The sequence below is a fragment of the Onychomys torridus genome, chromosome 4, assembly GCF_903995425.1.
Source record: "Onychomys torridus chromosome 4, mOncTor1.1, whole genome shotgun sequence".
NCBI classification, from domain to species: Eukaryota; Metazoa; Chordata; class Mammalia; order Rodentia; family Cricetidae; genus Onychomys; species Onychomys torridus.
Genome location: NC_050446.1, coordinates 46433076 through 46450816, shown reverse-complemented (window position 1 = coordinate 46450816; position 17741 = coordinate 46433076).

Genomic DNA, 17741 nt, shown 5'->3' with positions numbered 1-17741 from the left:
AGTAGATGCCCATGAAATAAATACAATCAAAACCTAATTTTTGAGTCATGGCTGCATCTCACCGCAGCTCTCTGTAAGCTATTGCTGATCTGGCTGAGTGATGGTGTCTAGAAAACCCACACCTGAAGCAGCTGGTCCAGCACTGACTGAGCCTCGTGGCCACAAGAAGGTGAAGCGCTCTGTGGTGGATGCTGTGAGATGCTGGTTGTGAATTTGACCTGCTTCACCTTGGTGCAAGAAAAGAAAAGAAAAGAAGAGAAAGGGAAATAAAATAAAATAAAATAAAATAAAATAAAAGAAAAGAAAAGAAAAGAAAAGAAGAAAAGCCAAATAACTGGATGCTCTGGATGTGTTGGATGCTATTGGGCATATGCGGCTGAGGTCGTGGGGCCTTGTGAGCTCAATAAAGAAACTACTACCCGGACTGGAGAGATGGCTCAGTGGTTAACAGCACCGACTGCTCTTCCAGAGGTTCTGAGTTCGATTCCCAGCAACCACATTGTGGCGCGCAACCACTTGCAATTAGATCTGGTGCCCTCTTCTGGCCTGCAAGGACACATGCAGGACCAGCCTGGTGAGATGCTCTTAGTGATGTCCTACCATTTGTGACGGAGCCCGCCCACCCCTTCTACAGCAGCATCAGTAAGTGGGGGAGGGAGGAAGCATTACAACTATAGCCCACAGCAACGGCCTTGCCCCCACGGCTGAACATCAGAAGGGGCTCCCAGAAGAGGTCATGAGGTCATGATGGAGCGGAACCAGCCAGCTGTTTCCCATTGTCTATGAAAGTGGACAAGAATTTCAAGCCATTGTCTATGGAAGTGGACAAGAATTTCAAGCCATCTGGGTGGTGGTGATGGTGGAGCATTTAATCTCAGCGCTCAGAAGGCAGAGGCAGGTGGCTGTGAGTTTGAGGCCAGCCTGGTCTACATAGTGACTTCCAAGCCATTCAGAGCTATACAGTGAGATCCTGTCTCAAAAATAGTAGCAGCAATAACAATCAGAATGTTGACCCATGCCGCTCCCAGAGGTGAGGGGGTGGTCCCTAAAACTACAGGAGCCGTGGCTGCGCAGGCCAAGGCCGAGAAAAGAGAACACGGAGGAGAGTGCCTCCTCCAGGACTCTTCCTGCTTGTTCTCGCTTCTGAACCTCTCTCTGACACTTGTCACATGGGCCGTCTGTGTAGGGTGTTAAATAGCAGGGTCTGCCGGACTCCCCCCGGAGCGAGGTCTGGATCTTGCAGCTTGTGTTCTAGTGGTTCTCATTTTTGTGCTAGCATTTCGTCTCTTTGGTCTACTATCATAGAATCCAGGAAGCCGGGTGGCGCACTCCTGTAACCCCAGCACTCAGGAGGCAGAGGCAGGTGGATCTCTGTGAGTTCCAGGCCAGCCTGGTCTGCAGAGCTAGTCCAGGACAGACTCCAAAGCTACAGGGAGAAACCCTGTCTCGAAAAAAAAAGAATCCAGTAAGAACAGCACCTCTGGGGTGCGGGTCCTTGATCCCCAGGAGTCCGGATGTAGCTCCTTCTAGTTTCCGCTCCCCCACCCCGACACAGTGTTTTGCTTACTAAGGACCTGCTTGGGAAGAGCCTGAGCTGAGGCAGTCAGTAAGCAGCCAGAGCCCCGCGCCTTTAAAATGTGTTCCTGGAGACTCTCGTATGTTCTTCTGCAATCAGGCCACCGAGGTAGTACTCATTCTAGATAGAGGAAGCTGAATGTAGCCTTCACTGTGAGTAAAAAATAAAAAATAAAAATAGGGGCTGGAGAGATGGCTCAGCGGTTAAGAGCACATGTTGGCTCACAACCATCTGTCATGAGATCTGGCGCCCTCTTCTGGCCTGCAAGGACACATGCAGGTAGAACACTGTATACATAATAAATAAATAAATCTTAAAAATAAATAAATAAATAAAAATAGAAACAAACAAAATTTCTTCCCTGACCAAAAAAGCAACAAACTCCAGAAGGTTGGGATCACTCTTGAATTAATATTATGTGTTAGATTTACTTAAAAAAAAAAGATGCACACACATACATGCATATACACACATGTATATATACATACATATACATATACACACATATATGCATATACACACATGTATATATACATACATATACACACATATATGCACATGCACACAATATATACATATACATATATACACAAATATGCATATACACACATGTATATATACATACATATACATATACACACATGCATATGCACATGTATATACATATGCACATGCATGTATGTATACTCACTTATATATGTATAATACTATATGAGACCCCGTCTAGGGTCTCTGGTGGCAGTTGGAAGAGTCCCATATGTGGTTGCCATAGAACAAGCTGTTCCTCACATCAATATGAGATAACTTGCTGTCTCCCACAGCCAGGGCCCTGCAGTGTGCTGCACACTGTATTTCTTCCACATTGGTTTGTTGAAGCAGAATGCCTCTCCATCAGGCCCAAGCATGTCTTCTACCATGTCTGCTTTCAGAATCATGTTCCAGTTTTTTGGGTTTTTTTGACTGTGCCATATGGGTCCAGCACCCATGTGGAGCATATGGATTTTTCTAGATCAGTATAAGAAAGGAAATGACATGAAAAAAGAAAAAGAAACTAGAGAGACAAATGACACAGTTTGCTTGCCAGGTCTAAATTTTTTGTTTCTATGTTTATGTCTTTATAAGTATATCCATGTGTGTGGGTGCCCTCAGAGGCCAGCTGGAGTTACAGGCAGTTATGAACTGCCCAGTATGGGGGCTGGGAATTGAACTCAGTCCTCCGGAAGAGCCGCAGAGCTCATAACTGCTGAGCCACCTCTCCACTCTGCTTGCCAGTTTTTTGGTTGTTGTTTTTGTTTTTTTGAGCTGGGGATCGAACCCAGGGCCTTGTGTTTGCTAGGCAAGCGCTCTACCACTGAGCTAAATCCCCAACCCGCCGGTTTTTAATCTACTAAACTGAGCAAGCTTGTTGCTTTTCCGCCTGCAGGTAGGAGGAAATGGCTGTTTCTGGAGACTCTGTTAGGGCCGGGGTGGGCCTGAGGGTTGGGTTCTTGCCCAGCACATAGAAGGGCCTGGGCTGGATTCACAGCACAAAAAGGAAAACCAGCAAAAAGTCAAAGCAAGATCTGATGATCTTGCTGTAGCCCCAGCACTTGGGAAGTGGAGGCAGGAGAACTGCTGTGAGTTTGAAGGTATCTTGAACTAGAGTGGGGCCAGCCTGAGCTACAGAGAGGCCAGCCTGAGCTACAGTGACATCCTATCTTTAAAAACAACAGCAGAATGAGGATGAGAAAAGTAGGGGGCTGGAGGGATGGCTCAGTGGTTAAGAGCACTGACTGCTTTTCCAGAGGACCTGTGCTTGAATCCCAGCACCCACATGGCGGCTTAACACCATCTGTAACTCCAGTTCCAGGGGACCTGATGCCTTCTTCTGGTCTTTGAGAGCACCACACAGTCACATGGTGCACATAGGTGTAGGCAAATCCTCATACACAGAAAATAAAGTTTAAAAAAAGAATGAGAATAATAATTCTTTCATGTTATGAGAGTCATACATAACCTCCCCCCAAAACAAAACAAAACAAAACAAAATGCCAAAACTATTTCCATGAATGTTTCTGGGTTTTTGCTTGCACCCAGGAGGAAGAATCACAGTCAGGTGGAGGATTCGAATGTGGCTGTGGGTACTCACCTTAGCAGTTAGATGGACATCACCCTCAGCAGCACTATAGACACAGGGTTATTGTGACATTTCCCACACGACACCAAGTTCTTGGGTCTGAGCAGGTTCTCTGTAGGATCCTCAATCAAGTGCCTCTTTTGTTTCCAGGCTTGGGTAGCACACACTCACATTTCCGAGCCACCGTTCCAGCCCCGTTTGCTGGTGTTTAGAGACAGGTGTCAGTGCACTGCCCAGGCTAGCCTTGAAGCCTCAGCTCAGTTGATCCTCTTTGCTCCAGCTTCCGAGTAGCACACGGGTTCCTGCGCCTTGGCTATGAATTCTGTCAATATTATGTTTATTTAAAAACCCACACAGCTCCTAGGATAAAATTGTAGTGTTCTTTGGCTGAGGAAAAGGCTTGTTGGGAAATGCACTTGCTGCCAAGGCTGGTGATCTAAGTTTGATATAGATACACACATGGTGGAAGGAGAGCCGACTGTTAAAAGTCATCCCCCGACCGCCACATGCCAGACAGAACAGCATGTACCTACTGTGTGGAAAAAAGGGGAGAGGGGCCTGCTGGGAAGATGGCTTGGTGGTGAAGAGCACTGGCTGCTCTTCCAGAGGACCAGGGTTTGGTACCAAGCACCCACATGCTGCCTAACAACTGTCTGTAACTTCAGTTTTAGAGAAACTGATTCCTTCTTCTGGCCTCTTCAAGTATTGCATGCACGCACATGGTACACAGTCATACATGCAGGCAAAATACCAATACATACAAAATAAAAATAAATTAAAAATAGATGAATTAATTAAAAAATTGAGGGAATACTCTTTCTGAGTATTCCGCCCGCCCGGCTGACTTGGTCTTTGTAAAGCGCTTTGAGTTGGTGAAATAGCTAAGTGGGTTAGAAGCACTTGCCTGAAAGCCTGACCATCTGAAGTTGGAAGGAACTTCCCAAAAGGTGCCAACTCCACAGAGCTGTGCTCTGACCTCATGCTGGGGCGCGTGCACACCACACACACACACACACACACACACACACACACACACTTATATTTGTATACATGAGATGTTTTCCAGCGTGTGTGTATGTGTAACACACGTGTGAAATTATGGATGACTGTGAACCATAGCGTGGGTGCTGGGAATCAAACCCAGCTCCTCTGCAATAGCAACAAGAGCTCTTAACCTCTGAGCCAGTGGCTCTCAACCTTCCTAATGCCGTGACCCTTTAATACAGTTCCTCATGCTGTGGTGACCTCCAACCATAAAATTATTTTTGTTGCTGCTTCACAACAGTAATTTTGTGGCTGTTAGGAATTAGATGTAAATAACGGATATTCAGGATGTCTGACATGTGACCCCCAAAGGGATCACGACCCGCAGGTTGAGAACCACCACTATAAACCGTCTCCCCCCCTCCCAAATACTAATTAAAAAAAATAGACACTGAAAGGGAAAGGGTGGGAGGGAGGTGTCCCGTTCAGTTTTCTCCAAAGGACAATAGTGACACTGTGTGGCCAGTTTTCAGAACAGCGGCTATGGGGCCGAGTGGGTGTTGATGATCTGCCTGAACGTAAAAATCACTGTTAACTACACCAACCACACATCTGATTGAATTCAGAGAGTTCATGGAGACCTGCCATGCCTGGGGACGATGCCATTTCTTCCATAGATTTTTTTTTACTGTATTGTTCTGTATTTTCCTCAGATGACTAGGGACTAAACCTGTTCTGCTGTGTTTATATTGTAAAACAACCCTGCAGTTGTATGCAAATGTATGTCAGTGTGTCATGGGGAAATTGGCCCTTCCATATTCATTCACCATTCATTCATTCATTCATTCATTCATTCATTCATTCATTCAGAGATGGGCTCTCACTCTAGCCCAGGCTGCCTTGGGATTCATTATGTAGGCCATTTTTAATTCTCCTGCCTCATCCTCCCAAGTACTAAGATTTCAGGCATGGGCCACCAGACCTACTGGACCTCAGCTTCCCATAGGTTCTGGGATCCCCTAGGTACTGCTTGTTGACAGCTCATTCTGACAATACCACAGGGGCAGACTTCGTACTAGCTTCAGTAAACCCCCCACCACCACACACACCTTGGTGGTTGCCGTTTCTTCTAGTAAAGCTTCTTCACCCATTAAAGTAATAACTTTAAAAGATGAAAGTAGCCTTGAAGCTAAGTGTGCTCACCTGTCATCCCAGCACTGAGAGGTGGAGACAGGAGGATCCCGAGTTCGAGTTCAAGGCTGTCTTTATAAAAGAGGAGAAAAGACAAAGAAAACAAGAGCAGGAAGAATGATGCCAGTGCACAGCAGGTGGAGGCAGGAGATTGGAATCAACATCATTCCCAGACACAATAGGTAGTCTGAAGCCAGCCTGGGCTATGTGAGACCGGTCTCTAAACAAACAAACAAACATAAAAGAAAAATAAGCACCTAGCCAGGGTGAAATATTCTATTCATGTGTTAGGAGTTTTAATAAATAAATAAATAAATTTTTAAAGATTTAGTTATTTATTATGTATACGCTGTTCTGCCTGTACGTATGCCTACAAGCCAGAAGAGGACACCAGATCTCATTACAAATGGTTGTGAGCCACCATGTGGTTGCTGGGAATTGAACTCAGGTCCTCTGGAAAGAACAGCTAGTGCTCTTAACCTCTGAACCATCTCTCCAGCCCATAAATTTATTGTTGTTGTGGATGTGCTCACGATGTATGTGTGATCAAGTGGTCACGGCATGTGGGTGGGAATCAGAGCACAGCTTTGTGGAGCTGGTTTTCTCCTCCTGCCTTTCTTCCGGGGATTGAACTAGGGTTGCTGGTTTGCTCAGCAATGGCCTTTACCCATGGAGCCATCTCACTGTACCTTCCACCCTTGTTGGACGGAAGTCATCGACCTGTCTCTGTATAATTGTAAACCTTTTCACTGCTCTGCATGTCTTCTCCCCGTGGCTGGGGAGAAATCATAAAGCAGCCCTGGGGGATTTGGGGAGTGCTCAGTATATAACATACATCACAAGGAGTTGCAGGGAGCTGAAGACACACATAGGGTAAGGGTCATTTGCAGCATTATTTATAACTCAGAATACAGGGGTCAAGTTGGAAGGGACCTTAGAGGTTAAGCAGACGGAAGTAATTCTGCCGACAATAATTCTGGCATGTGGTTATTTAACATCTACATACTACATTCTTAGTGATTCCCAGTGATGGGAAGATCCCTGGTTCTCTAGGCTTATCATTCCCAACTCAATGATTCCAAAGCTTTTCTTTGGTGAGTGGAGGTCTGTCTTCTTGCAGCGAGGGCTTTTCCTAGGTTGTTTCAGTAAATGACTGGGGAACTTTTCTTTCTTTCTTTCCTCTTTCTTTCTTTCTTTCTTTCTCTTCTCTCTCTCTCTCTCTCTCTCTCTCTCTCTTTTTGTTTTTCGAGACAGGCTTTCTCTGTGTAGTTTTGCGCCTTTCCTGGAACTCACTCTGTAGACCAGGCTGGCCTCGAACTCACAGAGATCTGCCTGCCTCTGCCACCCGAGTGCTGGGATTAAAGGCGTGCGCCACCACTGCCTGGCAAACTTTTCCAATGTAGTAGATGGATTACTGTGTGATTTCCTCTGCCCTGCGGGCTACGTCTGCCCTACTTTCTGGCACTCCCACCCCATTTCATCACCTTCTGGGACACTTCTCACTGCACCAGTGTCTGCAATGGAACAGATAGGATGGACAATGTCAAGGTTGTTTTTCTTGATCTAGAATCCCACAGCTGCAGATCACCTTGAAATTCAGATCATTCCTCCTCCACCAGCCGGATGCTGGGTCCAATGTCCTGCTGTGGTGGTGCTGTGGTGGAACCCAGGGCTTTATGCAAGCTGGGCAAACATTCTGCCAACTGAGTTATAGCCTTAGCCCTAGATACAGTCTCATTATTTCAGAGTGTGGAGGGTTAGAAACTGTGTGAATTTTAGATTCCTATTAATGCTCTTCAAGTCATTCCATAACTCTTTTTCCATGTATTCATCTTTTTTTTTTTTTTTTTTTTTTTTTTTTTGGTTTTTCGAGACAGGGTTTCTCTGTGTAGCTTTGCGCCTTTCCTAGAACTCGCTTTGAAGACCAGGCTGGCCTCGAACTCACAGAGACCCACCTGCTTCTGCCTCCCGAGTGCTGGAATTAAAGGCGTACACCACTACCGCCCGGCTCATGTATTCATCTTTTAAGAGATGACACACAGTAAATATGAATTTTTTTTTTTTAAATTGAGACAAGTCTCATGATGTAACTCAGGCTGAACTATATAGCTCATGTTAGCCTAGAACTTGCAATCCTTCAATCTTTTTTTCTCAGCTTCTAGAGCGCTGAACTACAGACATGTATCATCATAGCCAGTTAACTTTGACGTTTTTAGATGTACAATCATATGAATATTGAGACACATATGTAAGCTGGGTGGTGGTGGCACATGCCTTTGATCCCAGCACTCAAGAGGCAGAGGCAGGTGGGTCTCTGAGTTTGAGGCCAGCCTGGTCTACAGAGTGAGTTCCAGGACAGCCAGAGTGACAAGGGAAAATCCTGTCTTGAAAACCAGCCCCCCCTGCACCCCAAACATTGTTGTAAAAGACCTATTCCATTTACTCACTCATTAAGTTTTATTAAATGTCTAGTACATTTACATACAAGTGTGAGTAAAGCCGGGGACACTTCCGACACAGACCAGGGAAACAGGGTGGCTACCTGAGAAACCGGGGAAAGAAGACTCCTGTGAGCCCGGGGTCAGCCTGGGCTACACAACAAAACCATAATGTGCTTGGGCATTACCCTTCAACCACCAATCTGTTCCCTCCTAGCTTTAATATACCCACGATGTGCATCAACTGTATCACCGGACAAACGGGGTATGATCTGTCCTTGTGGCGCTGACTGTGCTCTTATAGTCCACATGTCTCTCTTTTGCCTACCAGGCTATCATGAAAGAGTTTGGCACGTAGTTTTCTAACCCTGAACACCAATGCCTTGTAATATACTAGTAGAGACAGGCTGGCAGAGAGCTGGTGAGGCTTGTTCTCAGTTAGCACCAGTTGCTCCCCCAAGGATTAACACTAATCAACTGTTGTGGCTGGAGAGATGGCTCAGTGGTTAAGAGTGCTGGCTGTTCTTTCAGAGGACCCAGGTTCAATTTCCAGCACCCTCACTGCAGCTCACAGCTGCCTGCCTATAACTCCAATTCCAGGATATCCAAAGCCCTCTTCTGGCCTCCAAGGCTACTAAATGCAAGCAGTGCCCAGACATAAACTCAGGCAAAACACTCGTATATGCAGAATGAAAATAAATAAACATTTAAAAAAAATTTTATTTTTATGTGCATTTGTGGTTTTGCCATAGGTGTCAGGGTCCCCTGAAACTGGAGTTACAGACAGGTGTGAGCTGCCACGTGGGTGCTGGGAATTGAACTCGGGTCCTCTGGAAGAAGAGTCAGCGTTCTTAACCCTGAGCCATCTCTCCAGCCCCACAAAATAAATAAATATTAAAGACAAATAAAACAAAACCCACAAAACTTATCAATTTTGTTTAAAACAGTTTATCGTTTTGAGATAGGATCTTTTTTATTTTTTGAGATTTATGTATACAGTGTTGTTCAGCCTGCTTGCCAGAAGAGGGCGCCAGATCTCATTATAGATGGCTGTGAGCCATCATGTGTTTGCTGGGAATTGAACTTAGGACTTCTGGAAGGGCAGGCTTCTTTACTGTTGTTGTAGTTGTTATTATTATTAAGAAAATTTTAAAATGCATTTTACATACCAATCAAGGATCCCTCTCTTCCCTCCTCCTGCCCCTCCAGCCCAGCCAGTGCTCTTAACTTCTGAGCCCCAGGATTTGTTGTTGTTGTTGTTATTTTTCTATTGCTGTGGCGAAATACCATGACCGAAGCAGCTTATAAAAGAAAGCATTTGATTGGGCTTACAGTTTCACAGCACTAGAGTCCATGGTGGTGGAGCAAAGGCATGGTGGCAGGGACAGCTGAGAACTCACATCTTGATTTGCGAGCAGACAGAGAGGACACTAAGGATGGCACAAGTCTTTTGAACCCTCAAATCCTGCCCGCCCCCATGACACACCTCCTCCAACAAGGCCACACCTCCTAATCCATCCCAAACAGTTCCACCAACTGAGGACTTAATAGTCAAAGGTTTGCGTCTGTCGGGGCTGTTCTTATTCAAACTGCCCTAGGGTCTTACAGTGTCCCCCCCTGGTGGCCTGAAACTCTCTATGTAGACCAGGCAGGCCTTCAACTTTTGAAAATCCTTCTGCCTCTGTTTCCCAAGCTCTGGGATCACAGGCATGACCCACCACGTCTGGCCTGGCCATACAGTGTTTTCAGAGCTTAATGTCCATTAGTTGGCAGAATCTAGAATCCAGTTTTTCCACTTTCAGAAACTCAAGCTATTTGTTTACCTTTTCATCTTTGCTCACTCCCGACTTAAACTCCCTCTAACCGGTTTCACCCGTTTGCAGATCCTCTGTCTTCTATTGTCCATGTCCTCTCGGATTTTAGACTCGAGCCGCCCCCCCCCCCAGCTGAGTTCTCCTTCACCCCTCTTAAGGAGCCTCTAGCACAGTGGTTCTCAACATTCCTAACCCTGCGGCGCTTTAATCCAGTTCCTCATGTGTGCTGACCTCCAACCATAAAATCATTTTGTTGCTACTTCATAACTAATTGTGCTGCTGTTATGAACCGTAATGCAAATATCTGATATTTGACCCCTGTGAAAGGGTTGTCCAACCCCCGAGGGGCTGTGACCCACAGGTTGAGAACCACTGCTCTAGAGGGGGGTGACAGCAATTGAGCTTAGGACACAGTGAGAAGTAGAGAAAGACAAGGTAAAGCTAAACAAAATAAAAGGAAGAGTAGAGGAAGAGGGTGAACCATTTGTGTGTGTGTGTGTGTGTGTGTGTGTGGCTGTGTGTATGTATATGGGGGAAGAGAGTGAGTCTGTGTATGTGTGTGTGTGTGTGTGTGTGTGTGTGTGTGTGTGTCAGTATATAGGGGGAAGACAGTGAATGTGTGTGTGTGTGTGTGTGTGTGTGTGTGTGTGTGTGAGAGAGAGAGAGAGAGAGAGAGAGAGAGAGAGAGAGAGAGAGAGAGAGAGAGAGAGGCTGCCCTTGAACTTCTGATCTCCCGCCTCTACCTCCCCAGGGCTGGATTACACATATAGGTCATTATGTCCAGCTGTGTAAGCAGCACATTCTTGGTTTGATCATCTTTATTCCTTTATTTCTTCCTTTTTTCCTTTCCTTCCTTCCTTCCTTCCTTTCTTTCTTTCTTCCTTCCTTTCTTTCTCTCTTTCCTTTTTGTTTTGTTTTATTTTGTTTTGTTTTTTTAGAGATGTATTTTAATCTTAATTTTATATGCGTGGGTGTTCTGTCTGCATGTAAGTGTTTACACCACATGTATACAGTGCTGACAGAGGCCAGGAGTCAGATCCTCTGTAACTGGAATTCCAGACAGCTGTTAGCCACTGTGTGGGTGATAGGAACTGCATCCAGGTTCTCTAGGAGCAGCCAGTGCTCTTGGCCTCGAAGCCATTGTTTTGTTCTATTGTGGATACTCTTGCTATGCAACCCTGGCTGGTCTGGATCTCACCATACCGACCAGGCTGACCTGAAGCTTGAATCCAATCCTGCTGCCCAGTCTCCTAAGTACTTCGATTGCAGCTGTCTCTGGGTTTCAAATCAATGAAAGTAGATGCATGTGCCGCTATCAGTAGAGATGATTTATTCTGGGATGGAAAAAAAAATCGAAGAGGAATTATATTTTTTTAAACTGTCCTTTCATGGACTCTTCTCAGCCCGGAACTCCTGCAAAGACTGAGTTTGCTGAGCGGGTAATCACAGTTATCGAAGCGCCTCCCTCTCTCTGAGTAACAGCATGATGATAATCTCTGTCTACACAATGAGAGCTGATTGATATCTTTTCCCTCAGGATTCCAGTGATAGCAACTTCAAAAGCTGCCAGTAAATCTTCTGGTCCAGCTACCCTCCCACGACAGATTTAACTATCACCTTACTCCAAAATAGTTTAAAACAACAAATAATAGCAATCGGAACAATACCCGCAGTAACCAAAGCCAGTCTCTTGCAAAATCCCGATTCCACGGCAAAGCTGTGCAAGCCGCGACTGTCCAAGTGACTGCCTTCGCCGGCCTCCCTTCTCCCATTTCACAATGCAGGACTTTCCCACTAAAATCAATCACTCCTTTGTCTCAGCTCGTGTTTTCCTAGGTACAGGAGTTAGAATAGTCCCGGACGGTTAATTAGCCATAAATCCATCTCTAAAACACAGAGCGCGTCAGCTGCTTTTGTGGAGCCCCGATGTCCGCTCTGCTTCAGCGCTTTTCTTATGAACTGACCGGTGGGAATGCACTGGCATGTTTACTGCTCACCTCTCACCCTGTATGCCGATCCCAAGCTGTCCACGGAGGGAGGGCTTTCAATGGATCAAAACCACAACCCGGGTATAAGAAAGGTCATGTTTACTGACAATGGAAACCCATGGTCATGTGTTGCCTCAGAACAGGCTGCTGAAGCTCACATCAAAGCCGAGGCCGGAACGCATGGCTCTGATCCTGTACTTTCCCACTGTCAGACACGGCACATGGATTTTGTTTTGTTTTGTTTTTAAATTCTCACCTCAGAATCATTATGAGTTTCTGGGAGGGAATGTAATGTAGAAATTCCTTATTAAAAAAGGGACGTCTTGAAGGTCTAGCTATAGTGGTGTGGTGCATGCCTTTAATACCAACACTTGGGAGGTGGAGGCAGGTGAAGGCAGGTGAGTTTGAGGCCAGCGTCATCTACATAGTGAGTTCCAGGACAATCAGAACAATAAAAAATATGTAGGAGTACCTGTCTTAAAAAAAAAAAAAAAAAGACATCTGAGGTGGTGTGTGAGTTCATGTGAATGCATGTGTGTATGGTGTGTGTGTGTGCATGTGCTCCATTGGTAGAGTGCTTGCCTAGCATGCAGGAAGCCTTGGAGTCCATTCCTAGCACTGCATTAGACCACATAAACTGGGTGCCATGGTTGATGTACGTCTGTAAGCTCAGGACTCCAGATATGAAGGCAGGAGGGTTAAGCAGAGTCATTTGCAGAGTGGATTTCAAGCCACTTTGAACTACTTCAGATTCTGTCAGTGAGTTAACAAATAGTGTTGGCTCTCATATGACAACTTCTGTCTTTCAGCAGGGGTATTTGCAGGTAAGTAACCTAAGAACGAACATGCTTCTCTTGCTTCCACACCCGTGGGCTTTCTGCTGTCTCCTCCAGCTTGCCATCTTGCTAGCCAGGGTGTTTGACTCCTCAGGAACCAAGTTGGGAGGAGAAAAGATTACTCACCCTTAGTGAAGTAGAATAGTAGTGAGCACTGGCCATGGGGTCCACTCCTATACATAGAATCAAAAGACAAGTCTGTTCTTAGTCAGGTGTGGTGGCACAACCCTTTAATCCAGCACTCAGGAGGCAGAGTCAGGTGGATTTCTGTGAGTTCAAGGCCAGCCTGGTCTACAGAGTGAGTTTCAGGATAGCCAGGATTGTATAGAGAAACCCTGCCTCAAAAAACAAAAACAAACAAATAAAATAAAATAAAATAAATAGGGTGGAGAGATGGCTCAGAGGTTAAGAGCACTGGCTGTTCTTCCAGGGATCCTGAGTTCAATTCTCAGCACCCACATAGAGACTCACAACCATCTGTAATGAGATCTGGTGCCCTCTTCTGGTGTGGAGGCATACATACAGACAGAACACTATACATAATAAATAAATCTTTGAAAAATAAAAAAATAAAATAAGCTGGGCGGTGGTGGCGCATGCCTTTAATCCCAGCACTTGGGAGGCAGAGCCAGGCAGATCTCTGTGAGTTTGAGGCCAGCCTGGTCTACAGAGCGAGATCTAGGACAGCCTCCAAAGCTACACAAAGAAACCCTGTCTCGAAAAACCAATAAATAAATAAATAAATAAAAGTAAAATAAAATAAAATGTCAACATCAGAAAATTTGTGTACCCGTGTCTCTGCCGTCTAAGACAGAGAGTAATTTGGTCACTTGATAACCACTACTGGGCTGCTTTTCGGTGAAAGGAAGAGGTAAACGTATTTGCAGCATTAAACAAAGCATAGTGAGGGCTGGAGAGATGACTCATCGGTTGAGAGCCCTCACTTCTCTTCTAGAGGGCCCAGGTTCAATTCCCAGCACCCACACAGATGCTCGCAATCACTGTAACTCGAGCTCCAAGGGATCGGATGCCCTCTCTGGCATCTAACAGCACTGCATGGATGTGGTACACGCCTATGCATGCAGGCAGACACTCATGCACACAAAATAAAAATAAAAACTTAAAAAAAAAAAAAAAGAAAGAAAAGAAGGAAGGAAGGAAGGAAGGAAGGAAGGAAGGAAGGAAGGAAGGAAGGAAGGAAGGAAGGAAGACGAAGGAAGGAAGGAAGGAAGCATGCTCAGGAGAAACAATGAACTGGGAAGAAAATCCTGATTTACAAGATGTGCTGCTTGCTGCCATCTCAGGAGACAACACTGAGCCAGATGTTCCTAGACAAGATAAGCAGGCGGCACAGCTTAGAAATACAAGTTCTGCATGAATCTGGGGCTGTGGGATATATCTCTGCTGGTTAATCTTTTTATCCCAAGTGCATGTTAGCTTTACAAACTCCCTGTGATGTCACCACGAGGGCGGGGAAGGAGCACCATGTCACCAGGAGTGCAGGGGAGGAGCACCATGTCACCAGGAGTGCAGGGGAGGAGCACCATGTCACCAGGAGTGCAGGGGAGGAGCACCATGTCACCAGGAGTGCAGGGGAGGAGCACCATGTCACCAGGAGTGCAGGGGAGGATTACCATGTCACCAGAAGTGCAGGGGAGGAGCACCATGTCACCAGATGTGCAGGGGAGGATCACCATGTCACCAGAAGTGCAGGGGAGGATCACCATGTCACCAGGAGAGCAGGGGAGGAGCACCATGTCACCAGGAGAGCAGGGGAGGAGCACTGTGTCACCAGGAGCACAGGAGAGGAGCACCATGTCACCAGGAGCTCAGGGGAGGAGTACTGTGTCACCAGCGATCATTTATAAAAACTAGAGGAACTCATGAACATCTGCAGAATATTCTGTGCTTCTTCTGGTGGTCTGTTAAAATAATACCCATGAAAGGAATTTTCAGGGGAGCCTCAGGGCACTTAAGGACAGTCACACAGAAGTTTGCTTCTGGTCTGCCTGAAGACTTGGAAACTTTACCTCTCAACATAGTTACTCTCCCAAGTTAACTTTCTCCCTGGGACCTGGATATATCTCCTCCCACAATCTCTTCTATTTTAGTTACTATTGACATGTAGCAAATCACTTCTGTTTTATTGTGTTTATGGATGTGTGAATTCCAGTATCCATAGTAAGACAGACTGGTCTCTGCTCCCTGCTCCTCACCCCCTACCCTCACCACCTCCAACATCTGGGGCCCCTGGTGGGAGACACAATAGCTGGATGTGATTTGGAGGCAGGAAGACTGCTGAATCCTCAGGAGGTGTCTTCCCTCTGAGCTCACAGGTGATGCTTGCTGCCAGTCAAGGCTTTAGCTGGGACCGGGGATCTAACCATGGCCTCTTCTGTGACTGAGGCTTCCTCTCAGCATAGGGACACACACGGTAGTTGCAGCCCCTTCCTGACTTGGCTTCAGAAGCCAACAGCATCACTCTGTCTCTTCCTATTGCTTACTGAACCAGAGGCCAGCTGAGATAAGAAGGGCAGTCCACCGTCCTCTCTCACTCTCTTCTCTCTCCTTTATGCCTTTCTTCTCTCTCTCTCTCCTTTCTCTGTTTTCTTTTCTCTTCCTCAGACAGGGTCTTCCCATGAAGTCTAGGCTAGCCTCAACTCACAACCCTACTGACACAGCCTCCCAGATTTTGTGACGGGCTTGTACCAGGACACTTCATAGACTCTCAGGGTCACATAACTCAGGTTAACATGGAATTTACTAAGTAATTCAGGCAGGCCTGGAACTCAGTCAGTCCTCCACCGCTAGAATACTGGAATTGCAGGTATGTGGTGAGTCTTATCTTGTAACGGAGGAAGGACATGGACACCCTGGAGGTAACTCTTATTTAGTAAACTCAACAAAGTATGCTGTGGTTGTTTTGAGCAGATCCTGCAAGGATAGACCAGGAATTTCAATCATGCTTCTAGTTAATAAGAACTTGTTGGGGGCACTGACAGTGGGGTGCAAGATAGGTAGAATGCTCCAGGGTTGTTAAGGTGGAGTGTGGAAGTTCAGGAGTTCAAGGCCATCCTGAGCTACATAAGAACTGTCTTAAAACAAAATACAAATACAAAATACAAAAAACAAATAGTGCCTGTGATAAGGGCACACACCTTTAATCTCAGAGCTTGAGAATCAGAGGCAGGCAGATCTCTGAATTTAAGGCCAGCTTGGTCTATATGGGGAGTTTGAGGCCAGCCAGGGTTACATAGTGAGATCCTGTATCAAAAATAATTAAGCAGCGGCTCATGAGATAGCTCAGCAGTTATCTTCCAGAGGTCCTGAGTTGCTGATTCCCAACAACCACATGGTGGCTCTCAACCATCTGTAATGCCCTCTTCTGGCATACAGGTGTACATGCAGACAGAACACTCACACTTTTTTCTTCATTTATTATCTTTTATTTTGTCGTTATCTCTTAGAGGCCTGTTCTTTTCTAATGAGACAGAAAGGAGGTGGGACCAAGGGGAGGGGTGGTGGGGAGGGCCTGAGATGATTAGAGGAGAAACTGTAACCAGGATATACTATAGGAGAAAACAACCTATTTTCAATAAAAATAAAAATAAAACAAAACAAAATTAAGTAGTTAAATTAAAGGCTACAGTACATAATTTAAAGACACTTTGAAAGATCTCCCAGTAGAGGCTACACAGACTTAAAAGCAATTGTTGAGGATTGTATCTTTAAATAGAAGTGAGCCTTGGGCTTTTTTATTGGGTGTGGGTGTGGGTATGTTTGTCATAGCACACGCATGGAGATCATAGGATATGTCTATGACATTGGTTTCTCCATCCACCCTTATAGGGCATCTGGGGCTTGAACTCGGGTCTCCAGATGTGTGCAGCAAGCACTGTTACCCACTGAGCCAACTCACTGGTCCCGGATCTCCTTTATCAGATTTATCAGAAATTTCCAGATACAAAATTGTGGAGAGGGCCGGGAGGTGGTGGTGCATGCCTTTAATCCCAGCACTTTGGAGGCAGAGGCAGGTGGATCTCTGTGAGTTCCAGGCCAGCCTGGTCTACAGAGCGAGTTTCAGGATAGGCTCCAAAGTTACACAGAGAAACCCTGTCTCGAAAAAACAAGCAAGCAAGCAAACAAACAAACAAAGCCCCACAAAAATGTGGTGAGATAGAGCCAAATCATCAAACATTAGGAGAAGAAATAAGGGAAAGAGGGATCTGGAGAAATGTTGAAGGAGGAGAAAGAGAAGGCCTAGATGGAAGGAACAGGTGCTGTGGAAACCAATATTCTATGAATGAGAAAATTAGAATCTCACTAGACATAAAACAAAGAACAATCAGACAGCAACCCACAGAGCCAGGGAGGCTACATAGCAGGGGGGACCCTAGAATGACTGTGGCTTATAGTAAGTTTTGGGTGGGTTGGGAATTTAGCTTAGTGGTAGAGCGCTTGCCTAGCAAGCACAAGGCCCTGGGTTTGATACTCAACTTAAAAAAAAAAATTGGGTTTACTCAATCACTGGGCAAGCCTCAGTATATATCAGTATACATTTCACTATTAGTATAAGAATGTGTACTGTATCAAGCTGATAATAGAAACATAAATAAATAAATAAAAATAAAAAAGAATGAAAAAAAAAAAAAGAAAGAAAATTAGAATCCCTGTCTCCAGCCAAGTGAAATGGCACAGGTACATACAACCTCACTCAGGAGGCTGAGGTAAGATGTGTGTGTCCTGAGCCTAGGAGCTGGACCCAGCCTTGGGCTACATACCAGACATACCAAGATTC